We start from the raw sequence: 7828 nt of genomic DNA on the forward strand, positions 1-7828 counted from the left end.
TTGAGTGACTCTAAAGATCGCCACCTCCAGTAATTCTCATGTAATGCTCTAATACAGCTTCGGACCAGGCAGTTATAATCCCTTTCTTACCAAATATCGTGTCTGAATCATTCCATACCAGTAAAACAGCGCCCTCATGACCATCTGATTTTTTTCTCTTTTCATGTACATTTTTTATTGAGTAATTTATTTTTATTTTTATATTTGTTTATTTACTTTTGAGACGGAGTGTCGCTCTGTCGCCCAGCCTGGAGTGCTGTGGCGCGATCTCGGCTCACTGCAACCTCCGCCTCCCTGCAACCTCCGCCTCCCGGGTTCAAGCGATGATCCTGCCTCAGCCTCCCGAATAGCTGGGACTACAGGCGTGCACCACCATGCCCAGATAATTTTTTTTTTTTTTTTTTTTTTTTTTGAGACGGAGTTTCGCTCTTGTTACCCAGGCTGGAGTGCAATGGCGCGATCTCGGCTCACCGCCACCTCCGCCTCCTGGGTTCAGGCAATTCTCCTGCCTCAGCCTCCTGAGTAGCTGGGATTACAGGCACGCGCCACCATGCCCAGCTAATGTTTTGTATTTTTAGTAGAGACGGGGTTTCACCATGTTGACCAGGATGGTCTCGATCTCTTGACCTCGTGATCCACCCGCCTCGGCCTCCCACAGTGCTGGGATTACAGGCTTGAACCATCGCGCCCGGCCAATTTTTGTTTTTTTAATCTAAAAAAATTTGGTTTTGAGCTGGAGTCTCTGAGTCATTTATTTTTAAATAGGGAATACATGCACAAGTCTAGTAAAAAGTACAGCTCTTTTTTATTTTTCACCCTATCCACCAATGATTTTCAGTTTCCATCATATCTTTCCACAACAGTCCTTGTATGAACACATATTTATATATGCGTATATGTACATGGATATATTCCTTCTTGCTTTTTGCATAAAACACAAATGTGCTCTTGCTTGTTTGCTCTCTTTTTTCTTTCCTGAGGTGATGGAATGTGAACAAAACATGAGGTGATAGATTTGTATTGGTGGGCAATCTCCCTTTACTGAGAAGAGTTCACATACCCCTAGGGATGTGAATCTCTACTTATTTCTGGTCCTGTTCCTCTTTTTCTCAGGCCCTGACTCTAGGCTGGGGAAACCGTTTGTGTTGGTAAGATAGGTGAAAGGGACTCTTTGCTATACCCATACAAACCTTTGGATAGGAGCCTGGGCCCTGTTAGGAAGCAGCTCTATTTTGATTTCAGGTGGGAAGGGCAGGGAAGCATCTTGAATTTGGAGTAAGGTAGAGGGACTTAACTTGGCAGGCCATTTGGAGACCATCCACTCCCATGTCCCCCTTCTCTTACTGTCGGGATTCAACTTTAAGTCACAAACCACTACAGTAAGAAAATTCAAGATTCAAGCTCATTGAAGGCAAGACTGGATCTTAACATATGTTTGTGTTCCAAGCACACAGCCTTTCCATAAATATTTGAACAGAGGTTTCTTATGGAGTCCATAAATAAGTGAAATGGCCAGGTTTTTCTTTTTTTTTTTTTTTTTTTTTTTTTTGGAGACAAGGTCTTGCTCTGTCACCCAGGCTGGTGTGCAGTGAAGCAATCTTGGCTTACTGCAGCCTCCGACTGGCCTTAAGCAATTCGCCTACCTTGACCTCCCAAAGTGCTAGGATTACAGGTTAGAGCTTCTGAATCTTAAACTGTGTCCTTTCAACACAGAATCATGTTATTTTCATATCAAATAGAAATAATCTGTATTTCCACTGCAAAGTGTGTGCTCCTATTTTTCTAGTAATTTATAGCCCTTTTAGGTCTTTCTTTTTTTTTCCCATTTTCCTATCCTTAATAGGGACATGACCTGGAGAAATGGTGCATTTTCCTCTTAACTCTATAGTAAGGAGGGAAGAAAAAAAGAAAGTCGGTAAAAGCAACTGACTTGGAGCTTCGGTGAAATCCTAGGAAGGACTTAGGATGGTCTTTGGAGATGTGGCCTCATCCGAAACCACTCAGGCTACTTACTTTCCACCAGTTGTACCAGATGGGAATATAAACCTAATGCACCATATCTTCTGGTATTTCAGAGGAAGACAGCAATCTGGAGTTTTGTGTGAGATGTTATAAATTTTTAAATACTGGCAACTAATTCAATTATTTTTTTAAACACTGAGTTGACCAAAACTATATAGACCAAACAAAACTTGGCCCAAATGGAGCTCTGTCTTAACATCCAGGATCCCAACAAAAAAGTTCATATGTAAGAGTACTAGGATGTCGTTGTCCTCTCAAGGTTATGGGCAGAGATGGCTCCAAGACAAGGCTGGAGACAAAAGGCAAGAACCAGACTTAGATGGCAAAACTTAGGAAGGACGGAACTGGACACCCAAACCCAGGCAAACGGGAGCGAAGATGCTGCACTCAGTGCCCAGTGAGAAAAGTGAGGGCTAAGGACTTAGCCTTAGAACATGCACAACTTTAGGAGGTTAAGAGGGAAAACAGGCCGGGCGCGGTGGCTCATGCCTGTAATCCCAGCACTTTGGGAGGCCGAGGCGGGTGGATCACGAGGTCAAGAGATCGAGACCATCCTGGTCAACACGGTGAAACCCCGTCTCTACTAAAAATACAAAATATTAGCTGGGCATGGTGGCGCGTGCCTGTAATCCCAGCTACTCAGGAGGCTGAGGCAGGAGAATTGCCTGAACCCAGGAGGCGGAGGTGGCGGTGAGCCGAGATCGCGCCATTGCACTCCAGCCTGGGTAACAAGAGCGAAACTCCGTCTCAAAAAAAAAAAAAAAAAAAAAAAAAAAGCAGTATTGCTGCTGCTGTATTAAATTTATTTTTAAAAAACATTTGGCTGGACGCAGTGGCTCACGCCTGCAATCACAGAACTTAGGGAGGCCAAGGCAGGCGGATCACGAGTTCAGGAGTTCAAGACCAGCCTGGCCAATATGATGAAACGCTGTTTCTACTAAAAATACAAAAATTAGCCAGTCATGGTGGCATATGCCTGTAGTCCCAGCTACTCGGGAGGCTAAAGCAGAAGAATCACTTGAATCTGGGAGGTGGAAGTTGCAGTAAGCCAAGATTGCGCCATTGCACTCCAGCCTGGGCAACGGAGCGAGATTCCATCTCAAATAAATAAATTAAAATAATAGATTTTAAATAAAAGAATGTGGCCTGAGAGGAGAAAACCAGGAAAGTGTAATTTTAAGGAAAGTTTGGAAGAAGTTTTCAAGGACAGGAGTCAGCAGACTCAGGTGCTGCAAAGAAGTCAAGGAGAAAAAAAAATGAGAAAATAATTAGATTTGACACTTAGAAGTCATGGTTGACTTTTAAAACTATCCATGACAAGGCTGGGTGCGGTGGCTCAAGCCTGTAATCCCAGCACTTGGGGAGGCCGAGGCGGGTGGATCACGAGGTCAAGAGATCGAGACCATCCTGGTCAACAAGGTGAAACCTCGTCTCTACTAAAAATACAAAAATTAGCTGGGCATGATGGTGCATGCCTGTAGTCCCAGCTACTCGGGAGGCTGAGGCCGGAGAATTGCTTGAACCCAGGAGGCGGAGGTTGCGGTGAGCCGAGATCACGCCATTGCACTCCAGCCTGGGCAACAACAGCAAAACTCCGTCTCAAAAAAAAAAAAAAAAAACTATCCATGACAGCAACTGAGCAGTATATAGCAAGTCACAAAAGTTTATACTTTGCCCCAATATTTCTCAGTCATCTCTCTGAGGCTCATTATTGAATATTATATGCATTTGAGACAAACACATATCTGCTTATTTCCTCTGCCCTATTGTTTCACTAAACCAGACTAAGGCATAAGTGACTATTCCTCTCCTCTCCTCTCACATGAATATTGTGTATTAAGTGAAAGGCTAATCAGAGACTTGAAAGAATGCGACCACTTATCTCTCATCTACCTACGAACTGGAAGCCGCCCCCTGGCCTCTAGTTGTCCCGCCTTTCCAGACAAGACCAATGTACATTTTACACATATTGGTTGGGCCGTGACCACCTTGGGCACATGTCCTCAGGACCTCCTGAGGCTGAGTCATGGGTGTATCCTTAACCTTGGCAAAATAAACTTTCTAAATTAGTTGAGACCTGTTTCAGATATTTTGGGTTCATAGAATTATAGAATTAAAGAGTTACTATTTTGCAAACCCTAGTGTAATAGGAAATGTAAGTATAGATCATTAATGGGGGGGGGATAAAATTATGGGGTAAAATGTTGCTGTAAGAAAATTGCTAAAAGGTCTCAGAATATCATTCCACAGCTTTCTTTCAATTATAAAGTGGAGAGATCTGGTGGACTCTAGCTTATCCAAGTGATCAAGTCTAACATCACCAATAAAGGGACGAATGTGCATTATGGGCTTTCTGGTGTGACACACTAGAAAGTCCACAACATCCCTGATCTAGTGCTCCTTTCAGAAATGTGTAACCTGAATCTAATCATGAAGAAACTATGGAAAAATTCAGAATGTGGGACATCCTACATGATAATTGGCCTGGACATTTCGAAAGGATAAATGTGATGAAAAACAAACTAGTAACGAATGCACAGGGGACTGTCCAAAATTAAAATAGACTAAAGGAACTTAACGAACAAATGAAATGGGAAACTTTAATTAAATCTGGAATCAGAAAAAAAAAAACAAAACTATAGGGAGTTTCTCTGAATCTACTTGGCTCAGGAGGCTGCCTTAAGAAAATTTAATTTTTTTAAACAAAAGAAAAAAAACTATAAAAGATATTTTCAGGAAAAATTAAAAAATTTAATGAGGACTGTATAATAGACAATATTATTAAATAAATATTAAGTTACCTAAATGTGATAATGATCTCGTAGCCTGATAGAAGAATTCCTTATTCTTAGGCAACGCCTGCTGAAGTATTTAAAACCGAAGTGTCATGATATTTGCAACTTGTACCAAATGGGCAAGAAAAGGAAAGAAAAAGAAAGGGTTAGAGCAAATACAGCAAAATTTAAAAAGCGGTAAATCCAGCTGAAGCGTAAACAAGTTTCCACTACCCTTACTTTTTTTTTTTTTTTTTTTTTTTTAAATATACAGACAGGGTTTCCACCATGTTGCCCAGTCTGGTCTTGAAGTGATCACTTCTGAGCTCAAGTGATCTGCCCACCTCGGCCACCCAAAGTGCTGGGATTATGGGCTCCAGTCACTGTGTCCAGCCTCCACTATACTTTCTTTGGGTTTTTCTGTAGGTTTGATAGTTTTCCCCAAAAAATTTGGAAGAAAATAAAGCCTATGTGACAAAAATGGGGAAATTATAATATAATGTTAAGTTTACGAATATATAAAATTATGTGTGTAACACAATTATAGCTATATAAAACTAAGAATAAGAAAGAGAAACTGTCTTCATCCATTTCAACATTTGTTAAACTGATGTCAAGTGACAGGATCTGCACTTGGTGATGGGGGCACCCATGCTTCCTTATAGAATCCCCATACTATGGCAAACTGCTTAACATGAAAGAATTTGACTCTAAGCTGGGCGTAGTGGCCCTCACTTGTAATCCCAGCCCTTTGGGAGGTCCAAGCGGGAGGATCAGTTGAAGCCAGGAGTTTGAGACCCGACAAAGCAACATAGCAAGAACTTCATGTCCACAAAATAGAATACAATAAATTAGTCAGGTGTGGTGGTGTGCACCTGTAGTTCCAGTGCTTGAGAAGCTAAGGTGAGAGAGCTGCTTGAGGCCAGGAGTTCAAGACCAGTCTGAGAAACGTACTGAGGCCCCATCTTTGTAAAAAATTAAAAATTAGTTGGGCGAGGTGGCTCACACTTGGGAGGCTGAGATGGGAGAATTGCTTGAGCCAAGAAGTTCAAGATTGCAGTGAGCTATGATTGTGCCACTGCACTCCGGCCTGGGCAAGAAAGTGAGACCCCATCTCCAAAAGAAAGAAAAAGTAAACAGAATTTGGATGTAGAAAACGCCACCCAATTCTCAGAGGAGCCTTGCTGTGAAGGCCTCACCTCTGTATCCTTGGTTCCTACAAAGCTGCCTGGCTCCATGAGATGCTCAAACTGCCTGCTTTTACGAGCTCACACTCTGGTAAGGGATCATTTAATTAGCAGATCATTTAAAACAAGAGTAAGTTTAGGGTGCGCACAAGTTATTATAATTTTAAAATTATTATTTAAGCCCTGCCTTTATGACATCTTCCCTCCTTCCCATCTAATTTTATTCCTACTCTTCCCACCATGAATACTCCCCTTCTTTTTTTTTTTTTTTCTTTGAGATGGAGTCTTGCTCTGTCACCAGGCTGGAGTGCAGTGGAGGGATCTCAACTCACTGCAATCTCCACCTCCTGGGTTCAAGTGATTCTTCTGCCCCAGCCTCCCAAGTAGCTGGGATTACAGGTACATACAACTACATAGCTAATTTTTGTATTTTTAGTAGAGATGATGTTTCACCAGGTTGGCCAGGATGATCTTGATCGCCCGACCTTGTGATCTACCCACCTCGGCCTCCCAAAGTGTTGGGATTACAGGCGTGAGCTACTGCTCCCAGCCAATACTCCTCTTCTTTATGGTGTGCTGGTTCCCACTTCTATGCCTTTGTCCAGCTAATACTGACCTCCTGTCTTGAAATGACCTTTCAACCTTTCACTCCTTTGCTTCATCTGTCCAAATCCTACCCAGCTTGGTCTACCTCCTGTCTTGCATGAAGCCTGCAGACTTGATTGATTTCATTCCTCTGAAACTTCAAGCAGTTTAACTCATGTGACACCTTCCACTGTAAGCATTTTACAGTTTTCAAACCTTTTTCATATTCATCATGTCCCTTAATCCTCACACAATGATTATCATGCCCTTTCCAGAGATAAGGAAAGCAAGGATCAGTAGCATTGAGTACCTTCCCCAAATACCTGGCTACAGCCCATAACAATTGGACTTATTAGTTACCTATCCATGTCCTCACACCTGGTAGAGACTCTCTGATGTAGATTAACTGGACCATTCTTCTGTATTTATCATCTCTATGTCCAGCTTTGTTTTGCATCATTTGTCGATTTAACTGCACATGTTAAAACTGTGCACATGTTGGCTGGGTGTGGTGGCTCACGCCTGTAATCCCAGCACTTTGGGAGGCCAAGGCAGGCAGATCACAGGGTCAGGAGTTTGAGACCAGCCTGATCAACATGATGAAACCCCATCTCTACTAAAAATACAAAAATTAGCTGGGCGTGGTGATGAGCACCTCTAATCCCAGCTACTCGGGAGGCTGATGCATGAGAATCGCTTGAACCTGGGAGGCAGAGGTTGCAGTGAGCTGAGATGGTGCCACTGCACTCCAACCTGGGTGACAGATCAAGACTCGGTCTCAAAAAAAAAAAAAAGTGCACATGTTATTTTCTCTATTATACTTCATAAAATCAAGTACAATATTAGATTCTCCAGTATCTCCTACAGTACAGCTATTCAACGTGTGGTCTGGGGCCAGCAGTGTCTGTATCACTTGGGACCCCACCCCAGCTAGACCTAGAGAATCAGAATCTGCAACTTAACAAGATCCCCAGGAGATTAGTGTCTACATTAAAGTTTGAGAAGCACTGTCCTATATCCAAGCAGCACTGTCTTGACCAGGCTGATGTGTAGTAGTACAGTCATAGCTAACTGCATCCTTGAACTTCTGGACTCAAGCAATTCTCCCACCTCAACCTCCCGGGTACCTGGGACTACAAAGTGAGCCACGTTGCCCAGCTAGAATTTGCACACAAAGCAGGAATTCAACAAATATTTTGAGACTTGGGGCCCTGGGAATCCCAGGAGATTCAAAGTTTTACCATTACATCCTTCTTTACT

This window comes from Sapajus apella, unplaced genomic scaffold (genome assembly GCF_009761245.1).
Source record: "Sapajus apella isolate SASKATOON/1434 unplaced genomic scaffold, GSC_monkey_1.0 scaffold37, whole genome shotgun sequence".
Classification (NCBI taxonomy): Eukaryota; Metazoa; Chordata; class Mammalia; order Primates; family Cebidae; genus Sapajus; species Sapajus apella.